The 14,503-nt window shown below is 42.4% G+C and overlaps 1 protein-coding gene across 2 annotated transcripts in view; it reads left to right on the forward strand.

Moving 5' to 3' along the window:
- Positions 1 to 1,245: 1,245 nt before the first annotated feature.
- The window catches only part of CREB5 (cAMP responsive element binding protein 5), a gene marked incomplete at its 5' end in the record, with an annotated part of 257,184 nt that continues 243,926 nt past the window's right edge, over positions 1,246 to 14,503 (forward strand). The window contains one exon of one of the 2 annotated variants that reach the window (XM_082752545.1): positions 1,246 to 1,276. The remainder of the gene's footprint in view (positions 1,277 to 14,503) is intronic. The other variant, XM_082752544.1, reaches the window with a different exon arrangement.

Here is a 14,503-nt window from a genome sequence, read left to right on the forward strand (position 1 = left end):
TGAGTGCCAAACCCAGCAGCGCCTGTGCAGATCCCAAGAGCCTGCATTGTAATGCTGAGGTTTCCTCACTGCTCACCCCAGGGGCTAAAGCCCTGCAGGGAAATAAAGCGGGGCCCTGGCACCGGAGCAGCAAGCACCCGGCTGGTGCCCGTGTGTCCCTTCAGGCACAGCATCTCTGTGTGAGGGGAACCTGTGGGCTTGGGGCTGCAGCTTTATGAGCCAGGATAAACTCTGGGCACAAGGAAACCCCAAAAGGGGTTTCCCCAGGGGCAGTGCTGTGGGGCTGGCAGGACACATGTAGGGCTGGGCACAGGGGGGTGGGTGGGGTGTGTCTCCCCCCCACAGTGTATCCTCTTTTTGGATTTTCCTCTGTTTCTAGGAAAAAAATTAAAAAGAAAATAGAAAAGAAAAAAAAAAGAGAAAAAAGGGAAAAAAAGAAAAAGAATGAAAAAAAGATAAATAAAAAAAGAAAAATAAATAATAAAAAGAAAAAAGGAAAAAGGAAAAAGGAAAAAGGAAAAAAGGAAAAAGGAAAAAATACAAAGAAAAAGAAAAAGAAAAAGAAAAAGAAAAAGAAAAAGAAAAAGAAAAAGAAAAAGAAAAAGAGAAAAGAATAAAGGAAAAGGAAAAAAGAAAAAATAAAAATGGAAAAAGATAAAAGAAAAAGGAAAAAGGAAAAAAGAGAAAGGAAAAGGGAAAAAGGAATGAGGAAAAAGGAGAAAGGAAAAAGAAAAAAAATAAAAAAGGAAAGAAGAAAAAAGGAAAGAAGAAATAAAGGAAAAAAGAAAAAAGAAAAAGGAAAAAAGAAAAAAAAATAAAAAGGAAAAAGAGAAAAAAAAAAAGGAAAAAAAAGGAAAAAAAAGGAAAGGAAAAAAAAAGGAAAAGAAAAAGTTCTTCTGGAAGCTCCCCACCGCGGACAGACGGCCGGCCGGACAGACGTCCCCGCGGGGCGGGGGGGGGGGGGAGCAGGCAGGGGGCGTGCCCTCCCTTCCCGATGACTCACCCCGCGGGGGGCGTGGCTTTCTCAGACCCCGCCCCCCCCAGCTCTCCCCGTCCCCCCCCTTCTCCCTCCCCTCTCCGCCCCCCCCCCCCCCCCGCGCCGGCCCGCAATGATTTAGAAGTTCAGGAATCCCACGTGACGTCACGGCGGGTGATGTAATGGTGCTGTAAATAGCACGCATTGTAACCTTCCCTCAGTACAACGTGGTTCCTCCGCCCGCGCCGCCGGTCCCGTCCCCGCCGCGCCGCGCCGCGCTGCGCCGCGCCGCGCCGGGCGGTAAGTTCCTGCAAACACCGCGCTGCCCCGCACGGCTCCGCGCCGGGGGTCGCTTCTCGCAGCCCCCCGCCGCCGCACGGGTTGGTGCTCCGCCGGGACGGAGCGCGGAGAGGGGGCGTGCGCGACCCCCGAGGGGCAGGGCAGCGGCGGCGGGGCAGGGGGCGCACGGCACCTGGGGATGGGATGGGATGGGATGGGATGGGGAGGGGTTGAGAGGGGATGGGGCAGCCTGCGGTGGGATGGGGTAGGGTAGGATCGGGTAGGGTGGCATGGGATGGGATGGAGTAGGATGGGGTAACACGGGATGGGGTAGGATGGGATGGCATGGCATGGGATGGGGTAGAATGGGACGGGATAACATGGCACGGCACGGGATGGGGTGTCACGGGATGGGGATGGCATGGGAAGGGGTGGCATGGGATGGGGAAGGCGCTGCCCGGCGCTGACAGCTGTCCCCAGCTCCCCGCCGGCTCCCCAAAACTTCTGGGCGACTTCAGCAGCGGTGGGCGCCCCTCGGCCGCCGTGCCCGCGGGGAGATCCCGGTGCTGGCCCTCACGTCACGCCGCGGGCCGGTGCCCCCCGGGGATGCTCCGCTGGGATTCCGCCGGCACCGGGGCGGGGGAGATCCCTTAGAGGACCCCCTTACACTGACCCCACTTCCAGCCCCGTTTGTCACCCCCCGGCCAGCTCTGCGCCCCCTGCCTCTGCCCGGGGTCTCTCTGTGCCCCCGGAGGAGTTTTGGGGAGGCTGAGAGCCGCGGGGGTGTGGGGGGAGACCCGCTCAACTCTGCCTGCTCCATTATTTGTGTCCCGGCACCGGCAGCGATCCCTCGGCTCCGGGGCTTAGTCGGAAAGAGGGAGGTCGTGCGAAGGAGTGGGTAGGAATAAAGGGAAAATGTGCGTTTCTGTGAAACCCCAGAGCGATATCAGGAGTTTGCTGAGCGGCCAGCTTAAAAGATTTCCATATTTTATCGGCGAGAAGCGGTGCTTAGCCCGATGCAATCAAAGCTCGGGGGGAAGGCTGCTAATTGCTGCGAAGCATCTCGCTGGGGCTTTGCCTTGCGACCGTGCAGTTTTCAGAGATCCTCAACCGCTGGCTTGCACCAGACTTTCCCCGTCTGGCCGTTTGGACAACGAGCAGTGCGTCAAGCAGCAGCGGTGGAGGGAAACTTTCTTGTAAGGAACTGTCACGCAGAAATAATCCAGAAACCGGGCTGTAAGAAATTTGGGAGTCGGAGGGTGAGAGCCGAAGGAAAAAGCGAAGCGCAATTCGTGGGGGTTTTGCGGGAGGAGGGAGGCTTTCCTAAGAGGATGGTTTATTTTCAGTAGGAAAGTGTACGGTGTATGAAAGCCCCCGCCTGGCATTTCGTGACTTTCATGTGGTGAATGCGGTTGCCGGTATCAAAAGCTGGGAATTCTTCCTAAGAAATGGCTAAAATCCTTGTTTGTGACTCCTTAATCCCAAGGGGAGCTGTGCAGGTCGCAAAGCACTGGGGAGAAGTGTGATTAATGATCAGTGATTAGTGATAAGTGATTAGTGGTTTTATTCAAACTGTTACCTCTGACCAGAAGCACACATCAGAGGATTAACAGGCTCTTTAGATAAATGCTCATTAGTGGAAGGGGGAAAGCAAAGATAATAGGCATGCACACAGGGACAACTTTCTAGGAAAATCATTCCCGTCTCTGGCATAATAAGCTCGATTAGCAGAAAAGCTCTTTAATTTAAAAGTTGCTTTTATCTTGTAAATCAAAGATAGATGCACAAGTTCGCCGCGCTATTATAGCCTAAATTTTCCCATATCCACGGGACGTGGATTATCTCGGTGGCGATATTTCATGAAAAAAAAACAAACACGCACGCACAAGACACTTGTATCGTTAGCGAACGGAACGCTGCCAAGTGCTGAAGCCCCGCATCCTGAGGCATCCATCCCTCCATCCCTCCGTCCGTCTGTCCGTCCGTCCGTCCCCTCCCCGCAGGGCAGGGCAGGGGCTGCCGGCAGCGAACTAGATGGCGCAGTCCTGCGCTGTGTGTGCACATCCAGCGCTGGGTTATGAACCCAGCAAGTAGCAGCTTGCTAGGTGTCCTTCAACACTTCCAACAAAGTTGATTCTGTGCTGGCTCGGAGGCTAGACAGCGCTGCGAGTTTTTAGTCACATTTTCCATGCCGGTTAATCTGGGGAGTTAAAGGCTACTGGAAAAATTAGCCTCATTTACTCAAAGACCCGGTGAGCCGGAGGAGAGGACGAGAGGGGCAAAACACTGCACCCTGGGACCTGACTCTTGACTGTGCTGTTTTCCACCCCCTTAATGAAGCACGGTTCTGATGGCCTTCGTTACTGAAGCCTAAAAGCTCTCGGTAGCTTTTCCCCCAGCTATCACTGGCAAAGGGAGGTGTTTGGAAGTGTGGCTTTTTTATTTTTTTTTTTAATATTTTTTTTTAAGTCACGAATTAGAAAGAGCAGTTGGTGTGGTGGCTGAACAAAGCGACTTGGACCTCGTTGTACTCTACAGATAATGGTAAGGAGCCTGTTTTTACGATAACTAACCAGGGATTTCTCATTCCTCTTCATCACACGTGGACCTTGAAGTGCTGATACCTACTGCTGCCCACAGACTTTGGGATGTTTTTGCTGCCATGTTAACTTAGATGGGATTTATGTTTGTTTGCATCTGTTGAGATCATCAAAGTCTCAAAACTTAAAATGCATTGAAGCAAGAAATAGAAATAATTAATTTATGGCATAAAAAAGAAACTGCTGCCGTCTCCAAGTGTTACTGTTTTAATTGGAGACTCTCAGGCTATCAGTTAATATCAAAAAGTTTCACATTAACCTATAAAAAAAGCAATAAGCTCTGTTTGCCACTCTTGAATATTGAATGGCACTCCTCCAGAAGTTACAACTACAGGATTTGTAAAACTTTACACATTTAGAACAATCAGAACCCTCTCCCCCTATTCAAAATATCTGCTCATCTTTTAGCTTCAATTAATCGAACTCTATTTCTGCTAATTTAACATAAAAGGGAAGCAAACTGCATATGTAGATAGTAGAAAAGATAGCGGTGAGATTGTATTTGCCATTTTATATATATCACCATTTATCAGAACTATTTTCATAGATAAAGAGTAGTATGTGCTTTTTAATTTGACGTTCGCTTCCTCACTTTGTGAATCTAAAATACACTGCGACTGCTTACGTTTATCCTGAGCGCCTCAGGGGAGTCTTCTGTAAAAGATTGTTTCTGGGAGAGCTGGAGTTTGTTCTGGAGTTGATAAGGTGGAGGAAATCTCACGTTGCCTTTAGAAGGTAATTTTAAGTACTGAAACTTTTAGTTTTGTGTGGGCAGAGTCCTCCCTGAGATGAGTAAGTATCGCAATGATTTGAGACTTCGTAACTTGTCTGCGTGTAGCCCCCGGTAATAATCTGTTTCTGAGACCATAATTGTGGCATGAGGATCTTTAATATTAGAAGAGCTCTTGCAAGATTGTTATTGCTTCTAAAACAATTTACTTAATCAAAGATATCCCCTAGTCTTTGTCATCCCATTTCTGCTGTTAGTTAACTTTTTGGATTTTCTGGAAACCTGTTGCTTTGAGGACTTACCGCTTTCTTTTCATACTATTAGCTGTCTTTAGAGCTCAATTTTAGTTCCAGTGAACATTTCTCTTATAAACCCTTTATTATGAGAAAAATATTCTGGATAAGATTTTGCAATAAAAGAAAAGCAAAACTGTTGTGGCTTTAAGCATCTTTTCATTATCAAGGACCATACGATTTATTCTTGGAGCAAGACTACATTTTTTCTCAAGGCCCACAGATACTGATTTTTCTTGTAACTTGTTACAGGAATACTCTATTCAGTAGACTCTATTGCTTGAAACATCTATATTTGTATAAAACAATGGGTCTTGCAGTTCTGCTTCATATGTCCAAGTGATTCTTTTGTTTTGGCTTTGGTATCCCGTACTAATCAAATTAATAGGTAGGCATATATAATTAAGAGAGTTTACTTGGCTTAATCTTTCATGTATAGATTCTCACTGCAGTGAATGCATGAGTCCTAGTGGAAATATTTGAAATGTTTTGAGATTCTGTCAGTCGTAGGCACTAATGCTAGGGCCGATCAGATATCTTGGTACGTTGCTGCCACTCTGCAACATCTCCAAACAATTTCTGTTGATTCACCCTCACCCCTTCTCCATGCTGCATGCTGTTTAACCCCTGAAATAAAAATGATTTCCAGTGAAATGATGCATTCTGCTTTGTAAATTATAATGCTCTGGAGCTTTTCATATACCTCTCTAATTTTTGGGGCTTTTGCATTCTTCTGCCTTGAGAAATGCTTGAAGTTGATCACAAAATTAAAGCAAAGGTTTGGATGAAGTACTATGAGAACACTTTTTCCTCTTACTAAAACTTACATTACTATGTTAATTTGAAACTTTTACGGTGTAGTGTTCTTTGACACAGACAAAACAATGATCTCAGACAATATCTTACCACGCTGCGTTTGAACACGAGCCATATTACAGGAATAAGTACAGAAATTAGCTTTCGTAGACTTGACACATAAAAACAAAGTGCTGTTATGGAAATAGTTTTTTTTGTTATACTCAAAGAAATGATTTAAATCACCTCAGGTATACATAACAAGCACACATAACATGCATAAAATCATTATGCCAGTGATGCGGTGAGAAGACTTGTTGAAGCAGAAAAGCTGTTGTGCCTTGTTGCATCCAAGGAGCTGTTCTGTTGCTTTGCGGACTGAGCGTTTGCTCACATCGTGGCTCTGGTTGAAGGGGCAACCCTGACACTTTTGAAATAATAGTATGCCTACTATTTTACACTCAGGTGTTATTTTACTCTGTAATTAAAAATGTGGAGAGTCAGCATTTTTTTATTAGCCACCACATGGGAAATGCAGCTGTTACTTGGCTTTAGAGAGTTTAGGAAGGGTTGGTTGCGCTGCTTTGTACGTTTCTAGATGGTGATATCAAATGCTATTTTATAAACACGAAGAGATTTTCCAAGGATTTTGCTGAAGGCTGTAGGATTTTCAAAGTAAAACATTGAAAGCTTACTACAATTTCCTTAGCTTAAAAGTTGTTTTGCTTTTGGTTCTTGTTTCCGTCCCCTTTTTTGAGAATTTGTTCCAGAAGTCAGTCCTGCACACAACTTCCAAATAAATACCTCAAAACATTGCAATTAGCAGTGTTTATGTAGGTGTCCCACATTTATAATCGCATCCTTTGAGACAGTTCATGTCACCACTGTGGCAGTGTTCCAGGTAAGGGGATGTGGAGGTGTGGGGTGCAGCCCCACTTGGCCAGAGAGCTCCACTCGCTGGGTGATGAAAAGGGCAATGTCTTTAGAAGAAGACGGGAGGAATGAGATTTGAATTTAATTGGGGGAAAATACTGCAAATCCAGTACTACCTTTGCCAGAACCAGGAGTTGGTTCCACTTTTCTTTGGCTCTGAATGTTTTCATTACTCTTACTCGGGTACTGAGACCTCTGGTAATAACTCAGGATCTGGGCATTGTTTGATCTCACCCTCAGCTTTCTACCTGCATAAACTCTTCAAATAGTTTCTATTGCCTTCTCATCCCCTGCAGGATTTTCTCTGAGGGCTTTCTTTGTGTGCCCTCATCCCAGTTTCTTACCTTTCTGAGGGCCTCATCTTTGGGTGCCCCTGTCACTTAATAGCCTGATACAGTTTCAGAACTCAATCCCAGTGTCAGTGTACTTCTGTACTTTTAAGTTGTTTGTTTGTTTGTTTTTTGTTTGTCCAAGGATGTGCTGAGCTTAAACTAGTTGTCCTTGAGCATGCTCCCTAAATCTAATACAGGAGTTATTAGAGAAATATATTTAATTAGAGCAATCTTTTCCTTATTTAGTGGCAGAAATGTTTTTTCCCCTGTTTACTTTGTGGGTTTGTGCCTTCAGTTACTTTTTTACAGCATGTAGTATAGCACAGTGGTGTTTAGAGCCAGCTTTTTTGAGCTATTTGCTCAGTACTTGGGAATTAATTTGCCTAAGGTGAGTAATTAACCTGGACCAGTGGTTCCTAGATTTAACATCTGAGGGGTTTTGAATATGTAAGTAATGTTAGTTAGTATGTAATGCTCAACACAGGGGGCTCTGTAGCACAACAAATGGAATTAGAGATTGGGGTTAGGATGTGTTGTGTGAGCGGCTACAGTAAGCACTAATTTGAGAGGTTATCACGTTGCCCTCCATATGTATTTTTTCCTCTATTGTGCTTTAAATGTTTCAGTTCTGGAGTGCTGAGTTGGTACGGTGGTTACCCACAGAATAGCACTTGGTCTAGGCAAGCAACAAAACCCTCCAAGATACAGGCGATGTTATCATCAGGTTGCTGTGTTGTGCACTGATTCTGCAAACCAACTACCAGTAACTCAGTGTTGTATGAACTAGTTTACCATTATTCCCTGTCCAAATATACCTCTTATTTTACTTTAAACAACAACTTATATTTAATAGCAATAGTGAGCTGCTAGGTGAGGAGCTTCAAATTGTGAATAGTAAACCCTACCTCCGCAGGAGCTACTCTGAACTGATTTTAGCCAGTGGGTTTAATCTTGGCCTGCTCCTGGTTTTGGTCAGGTCAAGGGATTAATTTGTCACTAAATATTTTTAGGAGCCAAACAGGAACTCCAAAGGTGATCTGAGAGTGTGACAGCAAAGGACCTGGAATTATGCCAGTCCAACAATGAGCACTGTGTGTGTTAGAAATTTGGGCATGAGAATACCTCACTTATAGGAAACTTCTGTTCTTGGAACTGAAGTAGTTTATAACCTGAAGAAACTAAAAGCTGAGCAGTGGAGTACAGAAAACATAATCAATCACTTTGTTCAGGACTGTCTTTTACCACCTGCTGTTTAACTTAATTCCTGAGTGAATGTTTTAGGAGGAAGAAATATTTTAAAGGTTTTGTGAGAATTTCAACCACCACATCAACTTACATTTTTTTGTGACTAAAAAAAAAAAAAAAACCCAAACACTTTTTTTGCTTGTGAAAACTTGGGGGGTGGTAGTGTTGCACTTTTTTTTTTTTTTCTTTTGAGGTTGATGAGATCAGAATCTACAACTGTTTCCACAACGGTGTGCAAAATGAGGGGAAAAATAGATTTTGTAATTAAAAACATGTTAAGGAATTTTCCTTCTTTCCTCACTTCTATATCCTTAAGTGCGTCTGTGTAGTGTGTGAAGATTATTATTATTATTATTATTATTATTATTATTATTATTATTATTATTATTATTATTATTATTATTATTATTATTATTATTATTATTATTATTTTAACTGGCTGTGTAATGGAAAGGCATTTAAAAAGGCAGTAGAGGAAAAAATGAACGATGTTACTACAACATTTTCTAAAATCTTTGTACTACTTTTTCATTCTTCAGTACTAATAAAGCTAATATGGACTCAAGAACAGAAATAAGTAAAATTTGAGTAATTGCTGGTTTAACGCAAAAAATGAGAGAAAGCAGGAATTTGATGTGAATCTTTAAAAGACAAGTTCCTCTAAATAACCCGCTATGAAAGTAGAAAAGATCAAAAGAGTATGACTGGGTAAGGAGAATTACATTCTTGCGGATTTAAAAAAAAAAAAAAATCATAGTAAAGCCTAATTCTCCACTCACCCTGATACAAATCTGGAGCAACTCTATTGAAATCTGTGGAGTTACAGGCTGGTGTAACACTCATTGAGGAGAAAATTAGATTCACGGGGTCCATTCTGCATGTAGCCTATCAGTCGTGCGCTGTGCAAATCCCATTATTAAAGTGCTAGCCTGACATGTCACGTTAAGGGCGGCTGTTTCCCCAGGATGAACATGTTTGTAGCGCTCCTTGTCTCGTGGCCACTTTTAAGGGGGCAGGGGGATATTCAGGATACTTATTTTGTGCTCAATTAATATTCCTTCCGTGCGCTCTCCTTCCTCTCACGAGCTTTATGTGTGGGTGCGCAGTCTGCACTCTCCATCATCTATCTGTCTGTGTCTCGTTGGCTGTGACAGTCGCCACTCCGGCCTCAGGCTTGCACAACGTAGGCGAAAAGCCCACCAAGTGTTTCAGTTAGATGTGACACTGGCTGATTTTAACACTGATGTGCCTTTTCTCTCTTGATAATGCTGTTATGAGTTGGGAGTGACACCTTATAGCTTAGTCATGTTTTGTTTGTGAAGTTTTGTGGGGTTTTTCCTTTTCCTCTAAAAAAAAGAGAGAGGTGGAGGGGGAAAGAAATGGGAAGACAGTGGAGCCCTAGGCCACAAATGAGAACAAAGTTTTTCCAAAATTCTGAAAAATCTTGTCACTACCAGAGCCACTCTGATTTTTTTTTCTATTATTTTTTTTTTTTTTAAGAGCAATCAACAGGAGTTTTAAATAAGAAAAACACTATAAAGAGTAGTAAATAGATGATGTTCAGCCCCACAGTCCCCCAGTCTCTAATCATGTACATCCAATTACAACTTTCTTGAACTGGCCCAGGGTACATGGGGTCAGCTCTGAAACTTCTGAAATTGGTATTGCTCCATGGATTGCACTGAAATTGTGTGGAGTGGGGATAAGCTACCCCTGTTTGATAATGGTACACAACAAACAGCATCTGCATATACCCTTCGTAGGAGGATATAATAAGAAGTTTCAGGCCCTACAATTGTCTCTGGTGTGGAAAGGTCCACTGGACCCTTAACAATCCAGAGGTTAATTTATTTAAAAAAAAAAAAAAAGAAACAAAGCCACAACTATTATTTCATTGTCAAACATTTTTAAAAAGCACTATTTATGTAGGGCCTATATAAGCACACATTGTTTTATGTTCCTTCTGCTGCTTTGCAGTTGACTAAACCATTATTCTCGGAGCACTGCTGTGCTGAGATCATCAGTGATGATGGTGTGAAAACAAACAAGTTTCATCAGGAGTAGTCACTATATTATTTGACAGAGACATTGTCAGCACCAAAACATCTATATTAATTTCATCTCCAGTCAAACCAAAATACAAATTGGATGGTTAGTGGGAAAAATTCATTCCTAGGAGGGAGGGGAAGGGCAATCTAATACGGTGAGGTGCTATGTCAAGTAAAATGAGGACATTTCTCAATGCCTGTTGAAGTCAATGGGCATTGAGGGCACTCAGGGACTGGTGGCATTGAGTCCTTTTTCTCCAAAGTGTAGTAAAACTGCTGAGATGCAACTTAATTCCTCATTAATTCAAACTCCTAGCAAGTTCTTGGGAGAAAAGCTCTCTTTGTTGCAGATCGAGATACCCTCCATCTCTTCAAAAGAGAGCTAAAAAAGTATGTTCTCTACTTCTGAAGCCTTCAAGGCATTCTTCAACATGATGAGTGACAATTAGTGCTGATATTCTGCATGTACCTTAAAGTTGCAAAAATGGTGTTTTGGAGAAAAACATTTCTGGCCTCTTACGTTAAATAAGGACACAGCTGCCTATTTTATGCCTTTGAAGGCAATTTTTAATATCATCCAGAATGATACTATATTCCTCAGTGTATATTAAAACAGTATTTATTAAACAGATTTGAGAGAAACAAATACGTGTAGTCAAATATGTCAAACAGTGAATAACCATGCATATTATATCTCCACCCCTCTCCAGCCCCCCATTTTTTTTTCCTTCATCAGTGGAAAAATATGGGAGGGTCTTTTTAATACAAAGTCAATGAATCTCAGATGAGACAATCAATTTAATAATATCCTAAAAATGAGGTTCCAGATATTTCATTTTACTGCTATACTGTGGCCATACACCTGAACCTCTTACTGGATTACCCAAATTAAGTGAGGCTTGTAGGATAGACAGGGAAACACCTTAGAAACACTGCACCCTCTGTAGCAGTTAGGATGTTTTCTTCTGTTTTTTCTCCTGCACTGTCTGATTCCATACATTTTTTCTTGCCAAAATGCTGTTATCCCAAAATATAAGGATAGCCTATTTCTAGGCTGTCAGTCTTCCAGTTTTCAGTTCAGTTTTTAGTCCATGCACTGTCAGCCAAATGCTTTTCAACAGACTGAAAGTTTTTGGGGGCAGAATAAGATGAGGATAAATATTTAGAACATCGTAATTAATGTCAAATTATTTTATAATAAGGACAATAAGAGATACAATAACGACTATCTTATGATAAAAGTCATGGAAATAGATTTTTATTTTCACATTTGAATTTTCTACATTGGTTTCAGATAGCTTAAGCATAGTGAGGATGCCTTGGCAGCAAAGTGAGTTTGCTATGCTGCATACAATGAGGTCCTTGCTGTGTCTTTTCCTTTGAGGAGGCTTTCTTCAGAAAGGAGAAGATGCAGCACCGGGAGAGCCACTGAGCCGCATGGCATGGGAGCATACGCCGTGCAGTGTGTGCTAATGCAGCAGCAGAAGTCACCTTGCGCCTTTCCAACTACAAAAATTGCCAGCTACCCAGGTCCGGGTGTTCTTTTGTCTTCAGAGAGCCCTTGTAAAATTTCAAGCAAATTTCTTACTCAGCTCCAGGGCCTAGGAAATACTGGCAGGAAATGTCCATGTCTACATTTACCAAGGCTTTAGTGCCACGTAGCACCTGACAAGGGCAGGCATCACATGGGGAATGTGTTTTATAAAATATCGACTGTTTTTAGTCTGACGTGGCAGAACTCTATGACCAAAACCAAGGCTGCAAGCAGGCATGCTGATTTGTATTGAGAAGCTCTTGCATGTATAGTAAATGTTACACAGCAATACACTGTGCAGCATATTGCTGGGGAAAAGAAGGGCAAAAGCAAGTGCTTAATGCTATGGAAATAAAAATATTTGTGAAAGACTTAAATGAAAATGCAAATAGCTGTGCTTTTTTAGCCTTTTACAATTCTGAGGGTAGCATCTTCCTCGTGTACCCACTGTCTTCTCAATAGCTATCTCAACAATTTATGCTAAAACAGTGTGATCCTTTTGGTGCCCACAGAAAAAACACAGGTTATTTGTCCATCTGAAGACCAGCTCTGCTTAGAGCAGCCTGCGCTCTCGAGCATGGTGCATGTGAGATGGCCTCTAATATGGCAAGGTCCTGAGAGAACCTCTTCTCTCTTGCCAAACCCTGTATTTAGCACAGAGGGGATTTCCTTTCCGTTGTGCAGAAGAGACAGTTGGGCCACACGGTTTCTCTGCTGCCCCATTTCGTCCTGAGTTAAGGCAAGCAGCAGTTGCCAGGGGTAAGATTGGTGTCCTGCGGTTGGAGAAACAGCAGCAGCTCTGGGGGAAAATGCTTGCTATGTGCAAGGCAGGCCAGGGGCTTTTCTGGAGGAAAAACATGCTCACCCAAGACTTTCATGAGAAGAAAGTCACTGAAGAACATGGTATGTGGAGGCCTGAAGCTGTTCACAGATCAAGTTCTGTGAGTAGCTTCTGCCAAAATGAAAGGGAAGGAAAATATTCAAAAAAGTCAGAATACCCGATTTCAACATTTTTTCAAAGTGAGATGCATCTCCTTTGAAAATAACTTATTTTAAGGACGACACGAGGCAATAAATCACTCAGAAATAAGTATTTGCTTTGTGCTGTATAACGCCATTCAGGATGATGCAAAACAATTTTGTGTTTATCCATCTATCACTATTTGTTTGCTCTCTCAGTTTAGGGAGGGTTTCTTTAACTTTGCTGTCTACCTGCACTGCACGTGTGTGTGTGTATAGACAGAACAGTGCTGTGTGTATTAAGCAGGAGCAAGCTTCTGGAGAGCTGGGCTGGCTGAGAACTTCAAAATGCTGGGTAGAAGCCTTTTGTTGGCAGAAGTGCCAGATCTCCAGAACATTTTCTATAACTTCATCTGATCTGGTTTGATCTGACTGGGTCAGAGACTTCAACTGCCGTCCACAGAGTGCAACAATGTCCTCATCAACTGATGGAGCTGTTAAAAACTAGTTGGGAGGAGACAAGACTTTGCATGGCAACTTCATTGAGAATAAAGTTAGCAGAGTCTGTCCTCTGAAAACACTGTAAATAAAAATAAAAATAAAATATATATATATCTCCCATTAAACCTTTGCATAATTGTTAAAGTCAGAAATTGAGGTACATGGGGAAATAATCATTCTTAGTTATGCTACTGCCTTAGGTTTTTAGGGTCTTCTATTTTCATCTCTTTAAAGGAAATGTGGGTGTCTTAAATGGGAACCTATTATTGTGAATTAGCATCTGGTGGAAGATCTGGTACAAGGTTAGATTTATTTAAATGTTCGAAATTGGATCAAAAGGCAGCTGAAGGAAAAATTAATTTTTTTTAGGTACATAATTTTTGTTTGCTGTTGAGTAAATTAGTTTCTCAGTTTTTATCATGAGACTTACAAGTGCTTTTTTTTTTTTTTTTTTTTTTTTTTGGTGGGGGGAGAAGATATTCTTACTTAATCCCATTAGGTGTGGAATTGCATTTCTTACAGCTTTTCTTAAATCAAGTGCAGTATATAATCTCTGTGTGATGGCTCTTTAATTTGTCTTTTCAAGTGTGCTTTTTGGTGGCTTGATGTTATGTAGAACATTTCCTTCCTGTACTCTAGCATTTCTAACCAAAATCTGAGTATGTTTGAAACCTTAGCTTATTCACACTTCCTAATCATAATCCCCTTGGTTTCCTTGTCAGCACCTTTTTGTGGTATTTCTCTGGACACCTCTATCTAATATCTCCAGAGGTTATTCTACAGAGCAACCTTTGACAAGATCTATTACTTACTACTTACTGCTTTTAACAAGGTGAAAAGAGGTCAACCTCTGTAAAAGGCAGGCATTATTAGAAGACTGCCGTAGAGTCTCTCGGTGGCTTGGCCATCTCTTGTGGCAGCACTGTCTGTGAATCAGTTCAGGAGCCTCATCTAAAGTGCAAACAAAATACATGACTGGGTATGAGCATACGCAGATAAGGTATGTCCTCAGGAAAGCATTACAAAGCTCTGGGCCCTTTCAAGGTCATAGACTTGAAAGACCGTAGTTCCTTTTTCAAGGTCATAGACTGATAGACCCACTGGAATCTGGGAGTTTTGCTGTCAGCTTCAAGTGTAACAGGATTTAAGGTTATTAGTTTTTGTGTGATCCATTTAATTGAGCCTCATGACCAATGCTAATGACTTTTGCTGCTGGAAGAATTGAATTGGTAATTTGGTTACCTCTCCTCCTAGAACTCAGGATCTTCTAAATTAGA

Source organism: Aythya marila, assembly GCF_965140915.1.
Source record: "Aythya marila genome assembly, chromosome: 2".
In the NCBI taxonomy this organism is placed as follows: domain Eukaryota; kingdom Metazoa; phylum Chordata; class Aves; order Anseriformes; family Anatidae; genus Aythya; species Aythya marila.